Raw genomic sequence first — 26,941 nt, 5'->3', positions numbered from 1 at the left:
TTTGATTCACATCAGTTGTGAGATGCCATGTGTAGTCTTATTCTATTGGGTTTTTTTTTCCCCGTCTCATATGATTTTGACTATTACGTTTTCCTAATACATCAAGGTAGTCCTGTCTTACTGTGGGAAGCCAGAAGGTCTGTTGTCAACAGAGCTTCTCTTCAGGCCCACTTTCCCTGCTGCTGGCTTAGCCACTTCTTTACATGTGGACGATAGTTTTCACTTCAAGGGAGGAAAGCGTAAATGTTGGTTTTATTTGAGAAGGAAATAGTGGTGATGGTTGTGCAGCTTTGTTAATGGACTTAATGCCCATTAAATGCATGCGTGCTCAATCTTGTCTGACTCTTCTGCGACCCCATGAGCTCCTCTGTCCATGAGATTTCTCAGACGTGGATACTGGAGCAGAGTGCCATTTCCTCCTCCAGGGGATCTTCGCAACCCAGGGATTGAACTTGTGTCTTCTGCATTGGCAGGCAGATCCTTTACCATCTGAGCCACCAGGGGAGCCCATTAAATACATACAGAACAGCAATTTTAAAGAAAACAATTCAGTGGAGGAAGAATAATCTTTTCAACAGATAGTGCTTGACCAACTGGATGCCTATAGGCAAAAAGAATGAATTTGAACCTGAACCTCACACCAGAACAACAACAAAAACTGAAAGCATACCGGTAGTGAAGAATTCTTAGACATGGTGCCAAAGGCATGACTCATAGATGAAAAAAAAAAGAAAAAAAAGAAATTGGGTTTCATCAAAATTGAAAAGTTTACTATGTGAATGATGTTGTGAAGAGGATGAAAAGATAACCTACAGACTGACAGAAAGAATTAATATTTGTAAATCACATATCTTTTGAAGGACTTGTATCTGGAATATATACAGAATTTTCAAAATAACAGTTTAAGAAAATCCAGTTATGAAATGTGTTTCAAGGAAATGAATAGGCATTTCACCATATAGGATATATAGATGTCAAATAAGCCTATAAAAATATTGTCAACATCATTAGCCATTAGGAAAATGCTAGTTCAAACCACAGTGAGATTTCATTATACACCTATCAGAACAGCTAAAATTATTAGTGACATTACCAAATGCTGTCAAGATGTGAAGCTGAATCACTTATGTTGCTGGGAGGTGTGTAAACTGACACAGCCACTCGGAAAAAAACAGGAAAAACAAACTTATCACAGCACCCAATAATCACAGGCACTTGGGCACTTATTCTGGAGAACTGAACACCATATGTTCAAGCAAAAATGTGTATACAAACAGAAACTGCAGCTTTATTTGTAATAGCCAAGTTGTAGACACGTCTTTGTAATCAGCCAAAAGTCAGAAACAAAACGAGTTTTTCTTGAGGAGGTGAATGATTAGACGGTTACAACAGCTGTGGGATATTACTCAGCAATGAAACGGGGTGAGCTGTTCATACAGGCCGCAGCTTGAGTGCATCTCAAGGGCATTGTGCTGAGTGAAAAATACCCAGTCTCAAAAGGTTCTGTACTGTATGGCTTCATTTCTGTGATGTTTTCAACATGGCACAGCCGTGGAGCTGGAGAAAGGCCAGGAGTTGCCTGGAGTTGGGGCTCCAGGAGAGTTTGGAGGGCCACGGGGTGGATGTCGTGTGGAAGGTTAGCACAAGGACCGCCGTGATGATGGGACGGCTCAGTGTCTCGGTGGTGGTGGTTACACAAGTGATGTATGCACGCTCAACGTGCATAAAGCTTGGAAAGTCTAAATACAGTCTACAGACTGTACGAGTGGCTACTCTGGTTTTGAAATTGTGTTGTAATTATGTAAGACTTCACCTGGGGGGGAAACTGGGCGGAGGGTACCAGAGACTTGACTGCATTTGCGTCTTCCTGTGAATCTATTATTATTTAAATCTCTGACCGGCTTTAAAACATAGTTGTGGAGCTTAATATTATTACTACAGAGTGAATATCTACAGGAACAATGTCAGTAGATACACTGCAGCCTCTGAGAAGCTTGGGTTTGCCCGTCCCCGATCCTACCCCTTCTCTTCCGTTATTCCTGACTCATAAGTATGTTAACCAGTTTGTAATTCTTTATAATTTGTAATAATTAATATAGTTAATAGGTGTGCCCCAAGTTCAATAATTTAGGTTTTTGACTTTATATAAATGAAATCTTATTCTTTTTGTGTTCTGACCTCTTTCACACAACATATTATGAAATTCATGCTTGTTCTAGAAGGTAAATGTTCGTTTTCATTACCTTTTAATTTTCCATTGTCTGCACACAGCACGGTCTGTTTATCCATGCTAGTAGTAATAGACTTTTAAATTGTCTCCTTTTAGACTATTATAAACCATCCTTATACATATTCCCCGCTATTCCTGCACACGTGGCTGTTGGGTTTTGCCAAGGAATGGCCGAGTCAAAAAGGTAGGCACGTTCTCAAATTCATGAGGAAATGCCTACTTTTCAAAGCATTTCTGTCTAGTTGTCCAGTTTTTCCTTTAATGACCTAACATATTTCACTTATTTATAATGTCTAGGTATGACTTTTATCACTAGAACAATGATGTCTCACAACACTGCTTTGCTTTTTCTACGCTGTGCCCGCAGTGTCTGTAACAGAGCCTGTCGGTCCAGTTCGGCTGCTCAGTCGTGTCCCACTCTCTGCATCTCCGCGGTCGGGGCCTAAGACAGGGCAAACACAGCAGGTGGTTTATTGAGTGAATAAATCAAAGTCATGGGTTTCACATCCCAGAGACATCTTTTCCTCCCTTCATGTGAGGTCCACAGTGTTTCTTCTGAACCCCTGGAGACCAGATGTATTTTGGAATTCAGAGTTTTAAATATTTCCTTTTTTGGAAGCGTAGCAGTCCATATACTGTATATTACCTAATAACACAAGTGTGGACACTGGGAGCCTTGCACCATCAAACGTGTTCACGTCTCTGCTGTGAGACTATGACAGACTACATGGGGTAAGAACAGATTGTAAATAGCCTTAGAGCAGTTAAGGTAATCGTTCGATTAGTAGAATTTTAAAGGACCTGCCTGTTAGATCACTTGAAGATTATGATGCTAAAAATTACAAAACAAAATTCATAGACCTGTTGCACCTTTCACTACAGCTCTATGCGATGATAGACCAGGTAGATAAGATTGTCCTCACCTCCCAGGTATAACTGAGGCACCAGAAACAAAGGATCTTACCCCAGGGTCCGCTGAACAGCAGAGCTGGAACACAAACCTTGTCTTGATTCTCATACTTTTTCAACAATGCCGCAACTGCTTCTCACAAAAGTGGCAGTTTCTGTGATTTGTAAATTAACATTTCCAGAGGGGAGGAGGCTTCTTCATGATGAAGCTGTCATCAATCACGCACGGTTGTGCTGAGATTCGAAACAGAACCAAGGGCAGTGCTCCCGCCAAGGCACGTGTGTGCTCTGGGCCGTCAGGGCCAGCGTTCATGTGCCTGAGGCAGCGAGCGCCCTGGCCCTGCGCACACTGCCCGCGCTCGCCTCCAGCATCGCCGACCTCCCCGGCCTCTGCTCCTCTCCCCTCGCCCGTGTCGTGAGCGCCGCAGCGCTGCCCACTGCCCTGCAGCCCGCTCTCTTCTCGCAGCAGAAGACCTGGAACCAGGCCTCCGGGACGTGTGTAGACCTAGCGGCAAACTTGTGCTCCTCAGGCCAGCCGCTAGCTGGCGGGCACTGACGCTGAGGGAGCTGCGTGAGTGAAGGACTGCAGGTTTTCAGACTTCCCGTGGGCGGTGGAGGTGGGGTTGTCTCCTCCAGTAGCCGTGAGCCATGTGAGGGCGAGGCTTCTCCTTGTTCTGTTCCCTAAGACCTGCAACAGGGCCCAGCCCACGCTCTGCGCTTGACAGATACCCACTCACAAACAAATGATTGTTTGCCCCTCTTATTTTTAACAGTGATGTGCCTTTGAGCACTGTTAAAAACAGTGTCAGGCTGGAAGAATCAGATAGGATTTCTGTGGAGAGTTAGGTGGACTTTGACATGCCCTAGAGAAGCACTCATCATAAACTGTCATCATGATTTCCTTGTTGTCTGTTCATTAGGATTCAGGGGGCTTGGTGAGGACAGGAAACTCACCTGTGCCTGCTCACAGTAGCAATTCAGGAAATATTTGCTGACTTCAGGTTCTGCCAAGATGCAGTGGCCCCACTGCTGCCAGGTCCTCCCCTCAGAACTGAAATTCAGCAAAGACACTCAGGGTGTCTGAGGGGTAGAAGAGGAGGCAGCCCTCTCGGGGACCGGGGCGCGTAAGGACCAAGGGCTTGGTGAGTTCCCCGAGCTTCCTCACTGTCACCACGAATCCCAGACCAGGAGCTGCAGAAACTCATCTGAGCCAGCAGCACACACACGCACACAGACACATACACGTAGACACACACCCCACCCCACCCCCGAGAAAAAATTGTCCCTTCTACCCAGAGGACTGGGAGAAGTCTCCACAGATGTCACCCTTCTGGTAACCCTCTTCTACTCTAGCCAGACAGGAATAGGAAAAACATCCCCGCCACCAGCTCCTTCTCCTGGGAAAGTTGATGTTTCACCCCAAGCCCCCCACCCCCTGCCCCACCCAAGCAGGCTTGTGCTCACATCTGCCCATTGGGTGGTGTTGGCAGGACTGAGCGAGAGCTGATTCTCCATCCTCCACCGAGAAGACACAAGTGGTGGTCTGAGGCCTCCCCACCAGAGTGCTGTTCGTGGGCTCCGGGATGGAGCCCAGCGCCCCCTTAACTCAGCAGCCACGAGGCCCTAAGGAGCCGGCAGGGGTGGGCCCAGGTACCCTCGGCATCCATTCCGCCTGGGCCCCATGGGAGGGGAGCTTCAGCCCACCCTGCAGAAGCAGTTGCCCCGCCTCCCGCTTCCTGAAGGCTGTGGGAGGGGGCACACAGTGGGGCTGACCTTCACTCTCGCTCAGGAAAAGAGGCCATGGGAGTCAGAGCCCCGCTTTTGCCAGAGTCGAGCTCGGGGGGTAGCCTAGCAAAGCCAAAGGTACACATCAGCCATGGAGCTGCCTGCTAAAATGAAAGTTACGTGGGATGCAAAGTCTTATGTATCCAAAGTATCTACGACATAATTTGAGACGACTGATCATACTAAGAACCAGGAACATCACAACTTGAGTGAGAAAAGTCAGGAGACTCGAACCCAGAGATAAATCAGGTGCTGGAGTGACCTGTCAGGATTGTGAAGGGGCCAGTCACAGAAGCACCTTACAAGGAGTTATTAATTCTCCTCAAATAAATGGAAAAAGCAGAAAACTAGGAAAGCTTAGCAAATGAGTTGAAACAGCAGAAAAGGACCAAAATGGAAATTAACTGAGAAACGATAACCAAAATAAATAACCCCCGGACGGACTTAGTGGCAGACTAGCGAGGACGAGCGCGGACTCCGGGGGCTTGCAGAAGGCAGCGGGGCAGGTGGGCGGAGCCCAGCGCCCGAGGGGCCTGTGAGCAGAGACAGGCGCTCACAGTATGTTATCAGGGTTCAGAAGGAGAGCAGAAAGAGGTGCGGGGGGGCTGGAAGGTGTTTGAAGACGTCATGTCTGAAAACGTCCCAAAGTGAGCCAAAAACATTAACCTAAAAAACTGAGTAAACCCCAAATCAGACAAATGCAAAGAAAAGTACACTTGGACATGTCATAATTAAACTTCTGAACACCAAAGAAAAAGTCTTGAAAGTAGTCAGAAATGACACATTACTTCCAGGGTAACATGAATTCTAATGACAGCAGTTATCTGAAACTGTGGGGTGTTGAAGGAATTGGCCTAATATTTTTAAGTACTGAAAGAAAAGAACTGTCAACAGGAAATTTTGTGTCTGGTGGAAACATCCGTCAGAAGAAAGGGAAATCAAGATATGCTCAGGTGATGAAAAACTAAGATTATTTGTTGCTAGCAGAAGTGCAGCTAAAGGCGATTCTCTAAACAGAATATAACAGAAAGAAAGCTTAGAACTTTAGAAAGGAAAGAACACTGGAGTGATACAAAGAGGAGTGAATTTGATAGACTATTCTGCTTCTGTTGAATGTCTTAAATCATACTCGATGGTTGAAGCAAACACTATAGCATCATCCGAAATGGTGCTCAGTACATGCAGGGGAAATACTTCAAACAACTTGTTTTTAAAAGTGAAGAAGGTAAAGCGATCTAAATGGAAGTAAGTTTTCTAAACTTCAGAGTGGTGAGTTTTATATATGCATATAGTACCTCCATCAGCCTCTAAGGAAACCATTCAAGATACTGAAAAACACTAGAAATAAATCACTGTATTCCTAAGAAATGTTTCAGTAACCCGCAGGGAGATAAGAAAAGTGAAACAGAGTAACAGTCAGAGGAAAGAAACAGAAAAATAAAATGGCAAATTTAAGCCCTAATTTATCAATAATTATATTAACTGTAAGTGATCTAAGACATGGGCTTCCCAGGTGGCGCTACTGGTAAAGAGCCTGCCTGCCGATGCAGAGGACTTGACAGATGCAGGTTCGCTCCCTGGGTCAGGAAGACCCCCTGGAGAAGGAGTAGCAGCCCACTCCAGCATTCTTGCCTGGAGAATCCCACGGACAGAGGAGCCTGGCGGGCTGTAGCCCATAGATAGTCCATAGGGTTGCAAAGAGTCAGACATGACTGAAGTGACTTAGCATACACACACGATCTAAGATGTAGATGTGTTGAGTGAATGACAAAAACAGGATCCAACTCTTTGCTGGCTACAAGAAAGTGACTTTAAATGGAATGACATGCGTGGGCTGAAAGTGAAAGAACAGAAAACCATATATGATGGAAACATTAAAGAAAAATTCAGTTCTTTTTATGAGGATAGTATTACTTTGGTACCAACATCAAATACAGTATTTAAAAGAAAATAACCCTGTATACCAATCTCTCATACACTTAGTCATAAAAATTCTTCACTAAAATATTAGCAAATCGATTCAAGTAATGTATAAAAAATTATACATCATGACTAGGATTTATTCCAAGTATTAACATTTGAAAATCAGTCTATGTAGTCCATCTTTCTCAATAGGCTAAAGAAGGGGAAAAAATCAAATTATGCAGAAAGAAGACTTGGCAGAATTCAACACCTATCTCTGGTAAAAGCTCTCAGTCAGCTAGGAATGGGAGGTGTTGGGCTGCACCCCACAGGCCGACGAGGCCTGCACTGGCCCAGCTTTAAGACCCAAGAAAGAGCCCAGAGTCAGCACCAGAGACCCCAGTGGTGGAGTGAGGCAAAGTCCCGGGGCGACACCCCACTGTGTGTGGCCCATGGCTGGCAGGACAGGCGGCGGGTGGTCTTCACCGCCAAGGGAAAGGGGAGGTTACCAGTCCTAGGGGAACTGACGTCAGGTGGGCTCGTTAATTACCAGGGGAACCGGTAGAGGGCAGGCCCCCCACCCACCTTTTGGTGAGAGCAGTCACTAGCTGGGGCCTGGCTCAGGCCAGCAGGAGGGTCGGTCAGGGGAGCAGGGTGTGGGTGAAGCAGGCCCGGTCGGGCAGAGAAGGTACAGGCAGCCAGAGAACAGTCATCTGGGTGGCCTGGCCACATGCGCCTCGCCCTCCGTACCCGAACCACCCTCACAGTCTTGGTCTGCCCTTCTCCTGCCCTGTCCCTGGGGTAGGTGCGGCCAGGATACGATGCGGTACAGCCAGCCCACCCCACGGGAGGGGCGGGCCCTGGCTCCAAAGGAAGCACTCTATTGGCCGAGTCAAGAGTCGGCTGATGCTGGGGCTCCAGCACTCTGGCCACCTGATGCAAAAAGACCCTGATGCTGGGAAAAGAGAGAAGGGAACGACAGAGGATGAGACGGTTGGATGGCATCCCCGACTCGTTGGACGTGCGTTTGAGCGTGTCCAGGAGATAGGACAGAAGATGAGGAGAGCCTTTCCTTCCCTGGTCAGTAGTCCCCACGTAGTCACAGTAGCCAGAGGAAGCTGCTGGGGAGGAAACCCAGAGGAGGACGGCAGCATCTCACCGTGGACCCAGCAGCTGGGCGTACCTCGCAGTGAAGCCGGCGCTGGTGCTCAGCCCCGAGTAGATCTCCTCCCTCAGACTAGGGATGCGATGAGAGCCACCTGAGAGGCCCTCACAGGAGATCAGCAAAATCCAAGCGTTCAGAGATGATGCCTCACCCACCTCTGGCTTCTGTGCTGGTCCACAGTACAATTTAGAAGACTCCCGTTTTCAGTAATACAAGGACATGTCCAAACTCACGTATACAGAGGCCACCCAGTTTTACCGTGGATGTCTGAATCACAGCTGCTGCATCTTGACTTAAATGTACTCCCTTTCTCAGTGCAGATCTGAAAGACCACAAAACAGGCCGCTCTACTCACTACAAGTTAAACCGTGGGTGAGCCAAAGGACCTCCCCACGCCTCAGTGCATGCAGGTTTTCCCGTCATCTCCCCTTCTGGTCGCAAACTTTTCAGTAGGAGGCACTGGAGACTAAATTCCTGCCCCTCACTGCTGGGTGCTGGCTCCTCCCTGCACTGCACAGCCCAGACTGAGTGGACTTGAACCCGCTCTCTGAATTGAGGCGACACACCTGGCCTCAGGGCTCAGTGAGGCTCAGGCTCTCTGTGTCTCATCGCAGAAGGAAGTGAGAGGGCAAGTGATAGGTAAGACGTGGATTCCTTTAGAGGGAGACACATTCCGCAGACGGAAAGTGGGCTGTCTCAGAAGCTGGGGGTGGCCCCAGGGCACGGGGTCACAGCACCCGGGGCAGACACAGCCCGCGCAGGGTGTGGGCCGTCTCAGAAGGCAAGAGCTGGGGCGACTGGTTTCCACAGGCTGGGTAACTGCCTAGGCTAAGGAGTGGGAGGGTTATTCTCACTAGGTTGGGGAAATGGCGGGGATTTCCAGATCCTGGGCCGTCACCCAGTTTGGGGGCCTCTTATCTTTGGCCTAGGAAGTGTCATGGCGCTGGTGGGCGTGTCATTTAGATGCCAGTGCATTACAGTGAGCCTGTGATGAGGCTCAAGGTCTGCTGCGAGTAGTCTTATGCCACCTTGCACCTGGTTGGTTCTAGCCGGTTCATGTCTGTCCTCAGAGGCTGTGCCCCGGCCTCCTCCCGCCTGCTCCCTGCCCCAGGTTCTGCCACGTCCCCTGACTGCTGGGCCTTCGTTATAGTTTGCTCAGTCCTTCGCATTGAGAGAAAGCTAATCAGATCTCAGGGCATGTTAATGGGAAACACGTTATAGGCCATGCATTTTATCACGTACACCCCATTGTCACACAAGCATCATACGTTTGCTTTTAGCAGCAGGCTTAAAGCAAGCAGTGTCACACTTTGTGAATAGTTATACTGACAATTTCACTAGATAATTTTCTTTCCGACCAGAACATCTAGGCGAAAGTATGGCTAACACAATAACTTTCATAAATACCTCAATGAACAGAGCTAGAATTTAATATCCACTGAAACATAGTACTGTTATAAAATTACATGCACCTCCACCAAACACAGCCAAATCAAGATTAATTTGTTTGTCAAAAAAGTCTGGTCGATTGGTCATAAAGGCTTCTCCAGATTGGCTGTTTGGAGGCTCCTCCTCAGGAGGAGTGGCCGACTGGATTCCTAAAACGCCTCTCCAGGCCAGGAAAGCCATGCCCAAAGCCAGTCACCAGGCCCACCTCTGGATTTCTCTCTTTTAAAGGTCCCCAAAGTAATCAGATTCCTACACAAGATGGGAGACAGTCTTTCCCATTCCCTGCTAAGGCTGCTCAGAACCCACGAGTCTCAGTTTCTGGAGACCAGACAGAGAGAAAAGAAAAATGCTTCAGTTCAATCCACGTGTAGTTTACCAAATTGCTGTAAGTCATAACTCACTCGAGGGGAAGGGCTTCCCCATAAAAACACGGATCAAAACCAGTAACATTCCAGACAAAAGCCATGGACATTATAACCACATTTGCCAGTTCTCTCAGTAACCAATCCTTTTGTTAACTTCTTATGAAGCCATTGGGTTTACCATTAGAATTCTACTTACCTAGGTCAGCAGTGTGATCTGAAACTTACCAGAGATCTGTACTTGTTAAAACATCCTTCCTGTGAATCTTCTTGAAGATGAAGCACTTTTGCAAAACAATCAGAAGAAAACAAAAACTGTCTATAAATGACATAAAAGCTTAAAAAGGCACAGTTAAACACCTGATCATGATATAACTGATAATGAAACATGGGTGCAAAAATTATGACTGATTATAATCTTAACCCTTGAAAACCTTAACGTCTGGCAAAACCCAAGAAGCAAGAAATTGTGCATTTCCTACATGGAAAATGCAATGCTTTAATCTTTGTTTCCTGAGCAAGCAAAAGTAGATAAACTTAGACCAACACCCTGCAACTAATATTCCAGCATTTTATCCTATTTGAAATGGCCGATGAATTCTCTTCTTGTGTCACCGAGTCCGAGCTCATACCGCTCACCGCGTAGCAGGCTGATAATCGAGAGACAAGTTGTTGGGGCAAGGAATGATGACTTCATTCAGAAAGCCAGCAGACTGAGAAGATGGTCAGCTTGTGCTTCCCAAGAACCATCTTGCCCGAGTTAGATCCAGCCTCCTTCTGTACTAAAAGGGGAGGGAGTAAAGTCAAACACTTCCTGGTTCCCATCAGCCTCTGGACGGGTTGTATGAATTTCCTCCTCCTGCAGCCGTTCACAAGTGGGCCTAGTTGGGAGGTTTCCTGTGAGATAAATACAGGTATTTTAGCTTAATGCTCATTCCCTGGGAAGCAGGGTTCCCAGAGATGGCCATTATGTATAATTTAAGCTTATAGGCAACACCCTTTAGTGATGAACTTGGAATTGCAGGAGACCCCAGTTCAATTCCTAGGTTGGGAAGATCTGCTGGAGAAGGAATAGGCTACCTGCTCCAGTATTCTTGGGCTTCCCTTGTGGCTCAGCTGGTAAAGAATCCACCTGCAATGTGGCAGACAGGCTTCGATCCCTGCATTGGGAAGATCACCTGGAGAAGGGAAAGGCTACCCACTCCAGTATTCTTGCCTGGAGAATCTGACCTGGGTCACAAAGAGTCGGACGGGACTGAGCCACTTTCATTTTCACTTTGGAAGAGAATACAAAAGGCTCTTCCCTATTACACTTTCAACTTTAGCTTCAAGTTACCAAAATCTAAGAAAGGCTATTTTTAGATAGGCATTCCCAAAGCATAATTACTTCTAGGGATTACCTATAATTATTAAGAGTTTACCTAAAAGCTCTTCTCTTCTCCTTTACTCTGAGAGATCATGTAAGATTAAAGTTGCAGAGAGACCAGGTAGTTCATTTAATCTCAAAGGCACAAGAGAAATCCCAGTTCCTTCTAGAAAGCTAGCTAACCAGTCACTGAAGGCTCACTCCGATACAGTAGCGGAGATGTTAGAGGCCGTTGTTTGCGAGATGCATTGGCAGCCACCGTTATCAAGGACCGTCACCACCAGGCCCAGCATCCTATGAGCAGCCGCCTTGGGCTCTCTACCCCCAACACACTCACACTTCCAAGGTCACCCCGGAGGCCTCTGGGCCCCATGTGTTGGTGGAGAGCTGCCCAGGCTCACACCTGCAGCTTCCGGGCCCTGCCTGCTCGTGGACAGCCCCCGCAGCGTCCCATTCCCCACCCTGGATTTCCCGACATCTCCGCATTCACGGGAGTTTCCTCGGTCTCCTGGCTGCTCCACCGGTTGTTGAGCTGCTCATAACAGGCTCCCTGGCCTTTATCACCCAGCTTTGAGAGTGAGGAGAGAGCCAGGAGTCAGCAACAGAGACAGTCGGTGATGTACTGGGTGGGGGACTGCACCTATCGGAGGCAAGGTCCTGGTGACAGCCTTCAGTGTGGGCAGGACAGCACCTGGGGGCGGTCTTTGCTCCCTGGGGGAGGGGATTACCAGGTTTAGGGGAATTGAGGTCAGGAGCGCTCATTAGTTACCACGAAAACTAGTTAGAGGGGCGGGCCCCTCCCCTCCGCTTTGATAAGAGCAGTCACTAGCTGGGGCCTGGGTCAAGTAAGTAGGAAGGCCAGTCAGGTGAGCAGGGTGTAGGTGAAGCAGGCCCTGGTTGGCAGAGGACCTCCAGGAAGCCAGACAACAGCTGGCATAGAGAAGGGAACTTTTACTTCCTCAGATTGGTTGAAGCGCTTGGTGGGGGTGGGGGGACTCTTCTGTCACTCATCCATGCATAGCGGGTGGGAATGTAAAATGGTACAGCCACTATAGGAACAGTCTAGCAGTTTTTTGTAAATCTGAATATGCAGTTACACACAACGCATCAAATGGACACTTGGGCTGTTTTACAAGATTCAGATGTTCACGGTGAAGTTTTCTGGTTTCAGATGCTCTGCGGAGACCACCTCTTCCTTCCTTGACCTGGGGTCAGCGCATGTGTCGAAAGCACCTAGAGCGAGGGAATGAGAGCGGAGCTGTGGCAGCTTCACAGATTGACAGGAAAGGTTTTATTCCCAAAGGTTAGAGGATTTCGGAAGGGAAGCTGCTCCAGAAACTGTTTTAACCGCCTTCAGGGCAGTGGGTGCATTAAGAGCTTTAGGACTATCAGTGCGGTAATGATGCAGCCACTTCCTAACTCCTCTCTGAGTGCTGTGTACACAAAGCTAACCGTATGATCACTACTTCAGAACAACCCAGGCTTCCTAAGTGTTTCTTAGGCTCTTTACGCACCTTTCCAACGTCCTGGAGAGCGGCGTGGCTTACAGGAGACTGCAGTTGGTTCAGCCCAGTGGTTTGAAAATCAGACCTGGACTCACTCTGGCCCCGCCAGTTCCTGGCTGTGTGACCTTTGGCAGACTGGTTAATCTTTGGGCTTCAGCTCTTACCTGCAGAATAAGGACTGAACAGTGACAGTGGATAGACCCCAACTGAAGGGTCTCGTGAAGGATAAACAGGTGCTTACCGTGAAGTGAGTCCTCAGTGCTCTGCTTGGCCACTGCTGCTGTCCGTGTCCTTAGAAGCAGGAGCCGTCGTGGTGGTGGAAAGGGGAGTCCAGGGACAAGTTTCATCTCTGCCTCTAACTTGGGGTGCGACTTCTAGAAAGTCACTTTGATCTCGGGCAGCCCTGGCCTGCAACGGCTTGGAACCGGCCTTGGGTTCCCAGCCAGAGACTGGGCTGGCTCACAGAGGTGAGAGCGCCAGATCCTAGCCATCAGACCAGTGGTCAGTGACGAGGGCCCTAGCCCTTTGGCTTTGCAGAAAAGAGTTTCCACAAAGATGGAAAGTAGTGAAGCAAGTCATGTGTTTATTAAGAGGGAAAAGAGTACAGCACATGTGGATAGGCACATGGGTGGACTTGGAGAGAGATTCACTGAGTCGCCCCCTTGTGGCAGCTTAAATCACTTACATGGGGCATTTCTCCCGGGTTTCCTCTGGGCTTCCATGGTGGCTCAGAGGGTAAAAATCCGCCTGCAATGTGGGAGACCTGCATTCGATCCCTGGGTTGGAAAGATACCCTGGAGGAGGGCATGACAACCCACTCCAGTACTCTAGCCTGGACTATACAGTCCATGGGGTTGCAAAGTGTCAGACACCACTGAGCGACTTGCACTTTCCTTTGGCCCATCATTCTGGCTTGCCTGGTTCGCACGCTGTACTTGGTATGTCTCAGGATCCTCCCATGTGTACACACCAATCTCTCAGCCAAGGTGGATCCTAACGAAGAGGTGTCTGGGTAGGGAGCATCCCTTAATATAACTCCCCTTTGACTTGCAAGAAACCTTTCCGCACATGTGTGGTTGGGGAGGTCTCCTGACTTCAGGAACGAGAAATAAGTGGTCTGAGCAATTGTCCTGCTATTCTTGTCTTGGAGTTTAAGTCAATAGAGAATGAATCTCCAATTGCTTTAGGAGGCCTGGGGGGTGGGGTGGGGGACGCATCTGTCTCCTGCCTCAACCTAGCTTTTCAGACCTCAGTTTCCTCTTCTAGAATCTTTGCAGGCAGGACATTGCAGATAATATGCAAAGTGTCTTGCAGGGTTCACTTTCTGGGATTCTAAGGTGATCTTGTTGGAGATACAATGATAAAAATCGAAGCAGTTTTTTTAAAAAGTAAAGGAAACAAGCAAAAAAAAAAAAAAAGTAGTGGTGGAAAGCACGGCCTGTGGGATCTTCTGGGCCTAGACTGAGACTTTGCTCTTTTCTCGGGGTGCGCTGCTCATGGCCAGCGTTCGTTCCGGGACCGTGGCTTGGTTCAAGGTGGTGGCGCTCTGTGCTTCCCGTTCCTGACCTGAATCATGATTTCTCTAAGGTCAGCAACCTACAGCTGCCAAGGGCACATCCGTGCCCCACCCCCACCCCCACCCCCACCCCGCCCCTGGCCAGTTCGGTGTTTCTGTAGATAAGGTTTTATTGGAATATAGCAAACTCCTCATTTGTGTGTTGTCCGTGGTCGTTTTCCATCTGTGTGGGCAGAGGAGTTGGGTAGCTGTGACAGAGACCACATGGCCGCAAACCCTGAGCTGTTTACTCTCCGGCGCTTTGCTAAACATGTTTGCCAGCCCCTCCTCTAAAAAAGTGGCGGTCCTCCCAGCACTCAGTTTCCCAGCTTCCCTTGCAGCCACAGAAAGGGGGAAGGCAGGATTCCTTACAGACTTCCCTGAGCTGCTGGGCTGCTCCTGGAGCTCCTTTCCTTTAAAACATTTTACGGTGGTTGTTCTTGCTTGCGCCTCAGTGAAATCCGGTATTATAAGCTTTTACTGTTGTGAAACTGGACACATTGCTGCTCCAGGCCTCAAGTTTCTTATCTGGTTCTCATTTAATAATAATGACAAGGCTTAAATTAGACGATACATATAAAACTTTCACTCAGTTTCTCCCACGGAATAAACAAACGGTTGGAAGTTACTGCTTTTATTTCTGATGAATCCATACATAATTTTATTTTACTTTGAGTCTATGTGTCAACAGGCACATGTTTGTCAAATTAAATACTTTTTGTAAAAATCATATTTTATTTAGAAATGTTTTGACAGCCAGGACATGTGTTTCTATTGCAAGCAAAAACATTTTCAGTTTAGAAATACTTGTTTTGATCATCTGCGTGGAAATGAATGTTTTGTATTTGAGTTAAGCTATAAAATATTTTTGCCAAATGCTTTTGCAAATATATCCGTCCATTTCTTAGAATATTGCCTTGCAGAAGCACCCAGTGGCAATTACGCTTTGAGATGAGCTTTATGGTTTATAACCCATAGCAGATCTAACCTTTGGAAAAGACAGGGAATGACAGCTGGGACAGACAGCTTGGTTACTGTCAGAGCAGTGGTTGGTGTTCTCGCCACGACCCCAGCATTATAGCCAACACTGGCTGGATGGACTTCCAGTGTGAGTGTCACGAAGCCAGAATTAAATGGCGTGTTATACTTATGTCCCAAGCATCATACAATATTGATCTTTTTATTGTAACTATAATTTTCTGAGGGCTGTGAGTAAATAGATTTTTTTTTTTTGCCACAATTATAGTAATCCACTTGAAGCTTACTGTTGCCGTTCAATGTTAGTGGCAAACGTTTATTTTTTTATAATAATTCTCACATGGTTTCCCTTCCAGATTTTACACATAGTAAATGAAAAAGTAAGCCCACTGAATCGCCTGTGTCTTTTGCTGGCATTTAGGATAAAGAGAAATCCAATAAATCTTTCACGGAGCAGTTCTACTGATATTGGATTATGAGATCATTGTGTAACTTTACAGATAAATCTCCAAGCAAACATCACACGGTCAATCTTGTTTAGAAAGTAGGAAAGCACGTCTTCATGGTAAGATTCCACCTTAGTTTTAACCCCGTATAACATACCAATATTTTTTTCCAGTCGCTTACACTCTCCACTGCAAGACCAGTATAAACTTTACGTGAGTAAAACCCATATGACTTGTCTTTGAATTCCAAGAAAATTTAATTTGAAAGTAATACTTTGCATTTATGTAACACCTTTCCTAATGTGTAGTCTCAAAACATTTCAGGGAAAAAAGTACACTAATATTTTTGTCTGCATTTCCAGGCAATTCACCGGGCTTATGTTTCTTTATAAGACTCTGTGTGACCCACCAGAAATACTCAAATATAGTGGTTTGTCTTTGTCAGATGGTTTTGTTCTTCAAGGAAGATTACTCGGGAGAAAATTTCTTCAACTTATGATAGAAAAACACCTCTCTCATTTTCCTATCATTTAGCAGGAAGTGCACCGATTTCTCTCAGACAATTAAACTAATGTTTCATACCTTAGAACTACCTTTCAACATGAATAAATTCAAATGTATTTGAAAACCAATTACAAATTTCTGAGTTTCAGACTTGTGAGGGACAAGGAAAAAAAAAGGGCTCGAGTTTTCTTAAGTTTTATGATGATCACATAGCAGAGTAGAAATGCCGTGAAATCAGAATGTCTTTGGACGTGAAGAGGTCAGGCTGTTCCTTGGAGTGAAAATGAATCACAGGCTCAATTTTGCCCTGGGGTAGACAACCTCCTCTACTTGGCTGTGGGAATTTCATAGAACTGCCAAATGTTGGAGATAGCTCAAAAAACAAGACGCCCTCATTCTCTTTTCAAGGACCTATACGAGGAGGCAGAAAAGTAGAAGACAGATGTGCTCTGGTGGTTTGGTATTTTTAAAAGAAATAAGTAGATTATTATCAGACGTGACCCATGTGCACTGGTCTTTCTGATTTTGCTGCTGGGACCTCAGTCACCCGGCGCCAATACAAACGCATGTGCGTTGCTGTCAGCTCCGCTTCCAGTGGCGCTCAGCACGTGTCAGAGAAGAGAAAAACAGGGTCTGTAGTCTTTGCTCCTGTCTTAATTAAGCAGCACGTCTTGGTTTGTCTGCTTACTCATCCTTTCACATGTGTCTGGCGGCGCTCTAAGGCCGGCCACGCGTGTGCTGCGAGGCCATCCTCCGGAAGCTGATGGCTGGAGGGGCTCCTTGCCTGCCAGGCCCACCCTGCCCCGGCTGCTCCTTCCCTCCTGCACTCCCGCCCGTCCCCTTCCTCGTTTACTCCTACACTCATCAGTGTTTCTTCCCGTCCCTGCGGCGTGCCAGGGCCTCAGACCGCCCGCTGTGAGCACCGCTGTTCTTGGGCCTGCTCTAACTTCTGACTGAGTGGGGAGACAGGGAACATTGAAATAAATGATTGTATAAATAACTGTAGTTGCGATTGTAATTTCTGTTCAGAGACCCCAAGTGATTTCTGATTTCCTTTTTTCCTTAAAAAATCAGTTCTGATTCTAAAACTTTATAGACAACCTAGAAAATACAAGACTGTATCAAGAAAAAATAACCTACCAACTCTAAGAAGAGGACACGATAACTTCTCAACATTTTGGTATATATCCTTCCCCTGATTTCTTCTCTTTTTATGTATGTGTATATATATATGTGCCCACATGTGTGTGCATTTCTGATCATACTATATTCCCAGTTTTGTTGTTTGCCTTAAATGATCATTAGTGAGAATTTCTTGTTATTAAATATGCTTAAAGTATACTTTAGTTTTACTGAATAATTTTTTATTTTATTTATGTACCTTAAATCATTTAACTGTTTTTCTTCGGATACATATTGATGATGTCATCTCAATTTTTGTGTTATTTTAACTGATGTGCTGAAGAAAGTTTAAATCCTGGTCTCTTTTCTTGTTATCCGAGAATAGCATCTACAATTGGAATTATTGGATCAGAGGGTATATTTTTGCCATGCAACATATACGTATCACGTCATCTATAAAGCATTATAAAAAATGTTATGGCTTTTGACCCAGTTTATAGAATATATAATGTGAAGCATACTCCTGTTTTATAGAATTGTGTCAATTTACACACCTGTTCTCAGAGTGTGTACGTATCTAGTTTACATGTCCTCAGCATTGAGTATTTTGCAGATTTAAATTTTATGTCAATTTGATGGACAGAAGTAGTGTCTTGATATTTTGCTTTAGTGTTTTCAGTTGCTTATCATCCAGTTGTACTTCATGTGCCTGTGTGTGATTTGTCTATTTTCTATAATTGTAGTCTTTTTTAATTAAATGAACATAATATAAATAAAGTTTTAGATGGCAATATATATTATGTTAACATGACAATATATTTCCTATATAATACATTAATATAGATATATTGTTTCTGGAGGATATTGACAATTTATTATTTTTTATGAATAGCAAAGTACCCCACGCTGATTTGTAATGCTACTTGTAGATCATGCATCTAGGTATGCATCAAGATCTGTTTGTTCATCTGTATTTTATTATGACCTTGTCTTCCTTTTACTAATTGCCTTTTTTGCATAAGAAAATGTTTTAATATTTGTTATTGCAAGTTACCTCAATTACTTACATTTTTTGTGTCCTAGTGTTGCCTCTTAATTATTCAAATGAGTTTCAGAATCACAGTGGAATGTTCACAATTTTTTCTTAAAGATTTTGACTAGAATTTCATTAAAAGTATAAGTTAAATTTGGGAAGAACTGACATCTTTACAGTATTATTGGGTTGGCCTAAAAGTTTTTTCCTCCTAAGATGTCATTTAATTGTCCTTAACTTCATTTGAAACATTTTGTTAGATTGTATTCTGACAGTTGTCATATCAGTATGTGTTTTAAAGAGTCTTGTGGTGAATTTTTAATATTTTAATATTGAAGATGGAAGAAAAAAAGCAACATTTTCATCATATTATGCTTTATCATTTCAACAAAGATAAAACACAACTGAAACAAACAGAAAAAAAAGATTTGTGCAGTGTATGGAAAAGGTGTGTGACTGATCCAAAATGTCAAAAGCAGTTTGCAAAGTTTCGTGCTGGATATTTCTCTCTAGACAATGCTGCATGATTGAGCAGAGCAGCTGAAGTTGATAGCGATGAAATTCAGATATTAACTGAGAGCAATCAATGTTATACCACTCAAGAGATAACGGACATACTCCAAATATCCAAATCAAGTGCTGAAAATCATTCGCAGCAGACTGGTTATGTTAACCACCATGATGTTTGGGTTGTACCATAGTGTATATGTGTGCACGCTCAGTCGTGTCTGACTCTGAGACACTGTAGGGCTGTAGGCCACCAGGTTCCTCTGTCCATGGGATTATCCCAGCAAGATACCTGGAATGGATTGCCATTTTCTTCTCCAGGGAATCTTCCCAACCCAGGGATCAAACCCAGGTCTGCCTGCACCTCCTGCATTGCAGGCAGATTCTTTACCTCTGAGCCACTGGGGAAGCCCATAAGTCAAGTGAAAAAAAAAAAAACCTTCTTGACTCTATTTCCACATGCAATTCTCTACTTAATGAAAATGTTCCATTCTAAGAAACAGATTGTGATGGGCAATGAGAAGTGGGTGCTGTACAATAATGTGGTATGGGAGCGGTCATAGGACAAGCAAAGTGAACCACCATCAACTACACCAAAGGCTGGTCTTCATCCGAAGAAGATGATCTTGTGTATATGGTGGGATTGGAAACAAGTCCTTTATTATGAGCTTCTTCCAGAAACCCAAACAATTAATTCCAACAGATACTGCTCCCAATTATACCAACTGAAGCAACACAAGACAAAAAGTGTCTAGAATTAGTCAACAGAAAACGCAGGATCTTCCATTAGGATAACACAAGACCACATGTTTCTTCGATGACCAGGTAAAAGCTGTTACAACCTGGCTAGGAAATTCCGATTCATCCGCTGTGTTCACCAGACACTGCACCTTCAGATGTCCATTGATTTCAGTCTTTACAAAATCCTCTTCATGGAAGAATTTTCAATTCCCTAGAAGACCATAGAAGGCACCAGAACAGTTCTTTGCTCAAAAAAAAAAAAAAAAAAAAAAAAGTTTTGGGAAGATAGAATTATGAAGTTGCTTGAATTTTGAAAAATGGGAAAAGTTGGTGGAACAAAACAGTGAATACACTATTTAATAAAGTTGGTGAAAATGAAAAATGTGTCTTGTATTTTTACTTAAAAACCAAAGGAACTTTGTGGGCAACCCAGTACATCTCCAATTTTCTGTTGATATGTGGGGCTGTGTTCCCTCCCTGTTGTTTGACCTCCCTATTGTTAGTCCTAGTCAAAGCTATGGTTTTTCTAACAGTCATGTATGGATGTGAGAGCTGGATTATAAAGAAAGCTGAGCACCAAAGAATTGATGTTTTTCAACTATGGTATTGGAGAAGAGTCCACTCTTGAGAGTGGACCTGAGATTCTTGAGAGTCCCTTGGACTACAAGGAGATCCAACCAGTCCATCCTAAAGGAAACCAGTCCTGAATATTCATTGTAAGGACTGATGCTGAAGCTGAAACTCCAATACTTGGGCCACCTGATGTGAAGAACTGACTCATTGAGATAAGACCCTGATGCTGGGAAAGATTGAAGGCGGGAGAAGAAGGGGATGACAGAGGATAAGGTGGTTGGATGGCATCACCAACTCAATGGACCTGAGTTTGAGTAAGCTTCGGGAGTTGGTGACGGACAGGAAAGCTGGGTGTGCTGCAGTCCATGGGGTCGCAAAGAGTCGGACACGACTGAGTGACTGAACTGAACTGAAGGGAGTGCTGGCCCTCTCTCGCACATCCTCCCCTCCTCTCTCTGCCAAGGCGCTCACTTAACACCTGATGTTCATTGTGGTCCTGGCTCAAGTCCACACTCCTCTGTGTGACCTTGACTATCCCCTCTCTTCTCAGACCTTTGTGACCATCCAGTAGTGATGAGAAGTCTTCTTTTATCTATTTCTACTTATTTCTTGTTCTCTTTACCCAGGATTTGATGATGGTGCTCTGAAATTATAGTCCGACTTTCTCTCACAGAGTATACTGTTCTCTCTTCCTTTAAATCATCTTCTGTATTTAAGGTTATTCAAAAAGCAAAGATGATTGCATCCAATGTAATTATTGTCTAAATTTCTAACCCCTTGTAGGTGCTAACTTCTAAAATAGCATTAAGGAAATTAATTAAAGAATGAAAGAAAATATATTTAATTACTTTCCAATTTATTGATTCTCTAATTATTATATAAGATTGTATATTGAATTTAGAGACTAAAATATAATTATAGGAAAGTAATTTACTGTAAAGGGAGAGCATTTCATTGCTTCTGATTCCTTAGGGTGTCCAACACTAATAACTAGGAGACCTCTAATATTTACCATTGTAATTTCTTAAAGAAAACTGAAATAACATGGTATGAATGAAGCATTCATTTTATATTTACAGTAACAGTGCTGAGTGAATCCTTAGTTTGAAAATCCTTTGAAGACCTTGAAATGGATATGCATCCTCATATTCTTAAGTATAATGATTATAATATGAGCCAAATCTTTTATTTTCTAGCTTTTCCTCCTCTAGCTGTTTTTTACCAACTTTTATAATAAAACCTCATGGAGTGAGTGAAAGGAATTTAAACCATTTCTTGCAAGGATTTTTTTCTATTACCTTGGAAAATAACAGTGCAGGGCTGTGGTTTTTAAATTGCTTGTCTGCTAATTATAAGAAAAGCCAAGATATTGAAATTTGTGTAGTGCTAATTACTCATCCTCTCTCCCCCACTGTAATTTACTGTGTGTCTTTAGAATGTCAGCCGCTGATTTGGAGCTTCTGTCTCTGCCTTTTTTCTCAGCAATTAGGTTTCATCTTCAACTAATGGGACCGAGCGATGTTTGGCTAACATTATGAAGAATCTCTCTTTAGCTCCGCTTCATTAAAAGTTGACACGAGACCTTAAAAAAGGTTTTGTGTTTTTTGTACCTTAAGGCCGTGTGTATTAACATAACTTTCATCCTCCTTTTTTCTTAAATTATTATTGCCTTCCTGCTCTTTGCCCTGGACAGTTTTTGGCCATCTCCATCACCAAGCTGTTATCTTTTGCCCTAAGCAGAGCAGGCAGGGTCCTTGTTTTTACTCCTAAAGTTGGTGTACAGTTTGTAATATATCCATCTCTTCTTCCCACTTCCATCCTGTAGCAGATTTTTCTGTTGTTCCTCCGGCATTTCTATGTGCTAATGATCCTTGAATCTTATTTTGCTGATCATCAGTCTGTGGAAGAGAAAGAAAGACCGTTAAAAGAATCTTCTCAACCCTTGCTTCTGGAAAGATGGAGTAGATGTGCTTATTTTTCCTGCTCAGTACAGCAAAAATCTATAAACTTTTTATATGGAAAATGTAAGGAGAGCCTGAAACGTGGACTGCAGAAGGCAGATTGCCTAGGGACTTGGGGACCCGATGAATGACAGTGGTCGGTTCCCTGAGCTTTCTCCTCACCTCATATGTGTTGGATGGAGTGCCAGAGAACCTGAAAACCCAGATGCCAGTGGGCACAGAGGAAAGAGCCTTCAAGAAGCCCTGTCCCTTCTAGACAAAGGACCACAAGAGGGTTGGTCTCGCAAGACAGAAAAGCCTTAACCAATAACCACTTTATTCCATCAAACACCACACTCACAGACTCCTCCAATAAAGCGAGTGGAGAGCCTGGACTTCGGCCTTGCCAGTCTGCCTTGGGCAGTTCCACTCCCCTGCCCCTGCCCAGAGAGGTGGGAAAGAAGGCCGAGCGTGCCGCTGAGCCTCTGTCCCCGCGGGGTGGTCGTGGGTGCCCTGTGGTTTCAGGGGAGACGCACGGGCTTGTCCTCAGACCTGGTGCTGTTCAGGTCCCTGCTGCCTCTTCACTGGGCTGGTGTCGGAGGAGGCCTGGCAGAGACTCGGGACTTCCACGTCCACCGGTGGTGACAGGGCGCCCTCCCCACAGCGACCGCCGAGGCTCTGCAGGGAGCAGCGAGGGACCCCGTCCACATCCCCCCCAGGGCCGGGTCAGCCGAGGCCACGGGCCGCCTGCACTCCCGCCCCCAGCCCGGCGTTCCCACCTGGCACCGGCGAGGGGGAGGTGCTGCCCTCCGCCTGCCGAAGCTTAAACAGAAGCGACCCCGTGGACTGTCGCCCCCCGCCAGGCTCCTGTCCATGGGATTCTCCAGGCAAGAGCACTGGAGTGGGTTGCCATTTCCTTCTTCAGGAGATCTTCCCAACCCAGGGCTCAAACTCGGGTCTCCTGCACTGCAGGTGGATTCTTTACTGACTGAGCTACAAGGCTTAAACAGAAGTGCAGTTGCCAAGTCTTCTCCTCAGTGTATGCTTAACTTTCCCATTGTGGCCGGACCCTCCTACCTTGCCTCCTGCAATGCGTGAGCGATGCAGATCCTTGCCAGCATTTGGTTATTGCCAGTCCTTTTTATTTTAGCTGTTGCGATAGCACCTTAGTGATACTTCAGCATGTTTTCATTTGCATTTCTCTCATGACTGGTGTTTCTGAATATCTTCTCATGTGCTTATTTTCCATCCCATACCCTCTTTCATAAAATGTCTCTTCGTATCTTTTGCCCATTTTAAAGTTGAGTTTTTGTTTTTTTTTATTATGGAGTTGCAGGAGAATTCTCTGTGTATTCTAGAGAATGTGTGGCTTTCAAGTATTTTATTACAGTCCACAGCTTGTCTTTTCATTCCCCGAATAGGCTCTTTGGCAGAGCAAAAGTTTAAAATTTGAAGAATCCCAATTTTTTATTGATTTTTATAGATTGTGTCTTTGGGGTCATGTCTAGAACTCTTCACCAAATCCTGAAACCCAGAGATTTCCTTTTATGTTTTCTTTCAGAAGTTTAATAGTTTTACTTTTCACATTTAATCCAACTTATTTTGAGGTACTTTTTATATGAGAAGTAGGGTTTAGGTCAGGCCTTATTTTTTTCTTATGCATGTTTAATCCTTTCAGCACCGCTGGTTGAAAAGACTGTCCTCCTCCTCTGAACTGCTTCTGCGACTTTGTCACAGATCAGTTGGCTGCACCTCTGTCAGCCTTTTTCTGGGTTCCTAGGTCTGTTCCTTCACTTTCACGTTTTACTTTCATGCATTGGAGGAGGAAATGGCAACCCAGCCCAGCGTTCTTGCCTGGAGAATCCCAGGGACGGGGAAGCCTGATGGGCTGCTGTCTGTGGGGTCACACAGAGTCGGACGCGACTGAAGCGATTCAGCAGCAGCAGCGGCAGGTCTGTCCCATCGATCTGTGTGTCCAGCCCTGAGCCAGTGACCTGTGCGCCAGCACCGCGGAGTCTTTATTACTCTCACCACGAAATAAGAGTTCAGAGTGGGTACAGTGAACCCTTCCACTATACCCTGCTTTCTCAAAGTTGGTTCAGCTTCTTTGCTTTTCCATATAAATTTTAGAATAATCTCTTTTATACTTAAATTTTTTTTCCTTAGGATTTTTATAGGACTTGTATTAAACTTATACATCCATTTGAAGAAAATTGACTTCTTTCAATCCATGGAACATATGTTTAAATCTTTGATTTTCCTATTATATTTTGTAGTTTTCAACATCAGGTTCTGAACGTGTTTTGTTAAGATTTATACCTAAGTGTTTCTTTTTTAAGTAATTGTAAAAAGGGGATTGTGTTTTTATTTTCATTTCCATGTGTTTCTCACTACTGTATAGAAATGCAGTTCATCTCTCATGTTGATGTTGTATCCTGTGACCTTGCTAAGTTCACTTCCTCGAGGAGCTTTGCTCCTGGGGATTTACCAGGTAGACAGACCATCATGCCCCCTACTAAATAGGAACACTTCTTTTTCTCCATCTCCTATCTTCTTGCCTGTTACTTCCTCTTCTGCATTATTGAGCTGCTTAGGAATCCCACTGCCATGTCAAAGAGGCGGGGCATGGGCGGAGACACCCTTGTCTTGTTACCAGGCCTACAGGGGAGCGTTCGGTATGTCCCCGTGAAGTAAGACATCAGCTGTAGGATTTTTGTATACGCTACTTACCAAATTGAGGAAATTCTTTTCCTAGTTTACTGATAGTTTTGATCATGTATGGCTGTGAGATTTTGTCAAATAATTTTCCTGCACTTGTCGTTGGCTTCCCAAGTGGTTTGTTTTCATTGTTGTCTCATCTTACAGTTTTATTGTTTTTATTTATTCATTTGCACCAACAAGTGATTTCCTGTCATTAGAGTAAATTCTTTGTCTTGAAGTTGGTGTTTTGCAAACCTTTTCTTAGCTGCTTTCCAGGATGGACAAAACTTCTGCTATCAAAGGAGAATTTACAAAGGTTAGGAACTCCAGGCTGTCTCCTCTTGGTGTTTGTCAGCAGGGTTTTGGATTGAGCTCCATCGCAAGCTCAAGGGAGCAAAACATGTGGCCGATGCCCCAAGTCTTCCACAAGCTTCTTAGTTTTGTGTTTTTTTTTTATCTTTTGGTAAATTGTCTTAAAACCATTTGATACATTATTTGAGTACAGAGGAAGAGATTTTATTAAAGCTCTTTAAACATTTCTTATAAACTTTTAATATTGCCTACAATGTCTTTTACATTTTAAATTCTTCAGGAACAGGGTAGGGCATTGATATTTCTCTAACTTTTCAATGGCAGATATTGTGATACTTATAGCCAGTAATATGCTGCAATTAGTTGTTCCACTGTTCCACATGTATGCATTTTGCTTTCCTTCCCAGCTTTCTTAGAGTTATATGTGTATATATATGAGCCCAGTCGTGTCCGACTCTTTGTGACCCCGTGGACCATAGCCCACCAGTCTCCTCTGTCCTTGGGATTCTCCAGGCAAGAATACTGGAATGGGTTGCCATTTCCTCTAGGGGATCTGCCTGACCCAGGGATCGAATCCATGTCTCTTGCATCTCCTGCATTGTCAAATGGATTCTTTACTGTTAGCACCACCTGGGAAGCCTCATCTTAGGGAGGGAGTCACGTGAAATACTTCTGCTTCCTTCGGAATGACTAGCTTGATGTGAGGTTGTCACACACAGGACACACAACCAGTAACTTGTTTGTTCACTGTTTGTTCAGCGTTTCCATGCTGTTTTAATGAGACAGGAAAGAGCTCATTGCCCAAATCTGATTGTTTTTATTAAAGTTCTCATGTTGGAATCATTAAGGGCAGAAATCTGATTGTTGTCGTTTCTAATTTCAATATATGAACAAGCTGTTTAGGGAGAATCTTTCTCCTCTTTCTTTCTCAGTGCTTCACAATGTACTTTTCCTTAAACAGAGTTTTTCACATGCTGAAAAGACCCTGATGCTGGGAAAGATTGAGGGCAGGAGGAGAAGGGGATGACAGAGGATAAGATGGTTGGATAGCATCAGCGACTCAATGGACATGGGTTTGGGTAAACTCCAGGAGTTGGTGATGGACAGGGAGGCCTGGTGTGCTGCGGTTCATGGGGTCATGAAGAGTTGGCCACAACTGAGCAGCTGAACTGAACTGAACGCAGAGCAGTGCCATCAAAGGCAAAGCTTGTGAGAGTGCTTGCACACCCCAAGTTACCTGCAACCTGCAGCCGTGTGGTCATTGCCTGAACAAAAGGGGCTCTCAGGTGATCAGGGGAGCACCCAAGAGGCCAGGGGGTTTGCAGTCTTAGCAGCCACCCCCTTCTCCCTTGTAGTAAATCCCCAGGAATGTTCACACACTTGATCATTTCTATTTTCAAACACCCTTACACTCTCACCCAACACAGTGAACACTGCAGCATTAACAAGTATCTGGCTGAGGTCTTTATCGCTGTGGCTTTGCATAGTAATATAGGGATTTTTCTCTAAAATATAAAGTGCATTTGAAAATTATTCTTTTACCTTTATGTAAATTTCCAGCATTAATTTTATTTCCATTGAACTCTTAAGAGGTAGTTTTGTATGCATGACCTATAATTTGATTGCAATTAATATTATTGCTCAGAAGGTAGACTAGCTTTATATCTAAAAGTCTGAATTATGTAACTTAAGAAAGTTGATATACTTTCTCTTTTATTATAGGAAACAGTATGATTTGATTTTTTCAAAAAACGTAAAAATATTTTTATATATTTTTGCAGATTTCCCTTTTTCTTTAAAGTGAAAATAATCTCCATTAATTTAGGAGACTGTGCTGTCAGCTTTGCTATTAAGGAC

The 26,941-nt window shown here is 44.5% G+C and overlaps 1 protein-coding gene and 1 long non-coding RNA gene across 2 annotated transcripts in view; one reads left to right on the top strand and one right to left on the bottom strand.

Moving 5' to 3' along the window:
- SDK1 (sidekick cell adhesion molecule 1) overlaps positions 1-26,941 on the top strand; it is a 722,340-nt gene that overhangs the window by 321,138 nt on the left and 374,261 nt on the right. The window lies entirely within an intron of this gene.
- Positions 1,263-10,579, bottom strand: LOC139032749 (uncharacterized). The gene is made up of 2 exons (XR_011485345.1): positions 10,031-10,579; positions 1,263-8,313 (listed from the first exon to the last, which is right to left on the bottom strand). It is a non-coding gene; the product is annotated as an uncharacterized lncRNA (long non-coding RNA).

This window comes from Odocoileus virginianus, chromosome 33 (assembly GCF_023699985.2).
Source record: "Odocoileus virginianus isolate 20LAN1187 ecotype Illinois chromosome 33, Ovbor_1.2, whole genome shotgun sequence".
NCBI lineage: Eukaryota > Metazoa > Chordata > Mammalia > Artiodactyla > Cervidae > Odocoileus > Odocoileus virginianus.
This window is presented reverse-complemented; position numbering and strand designations above follow the sequence as displayed.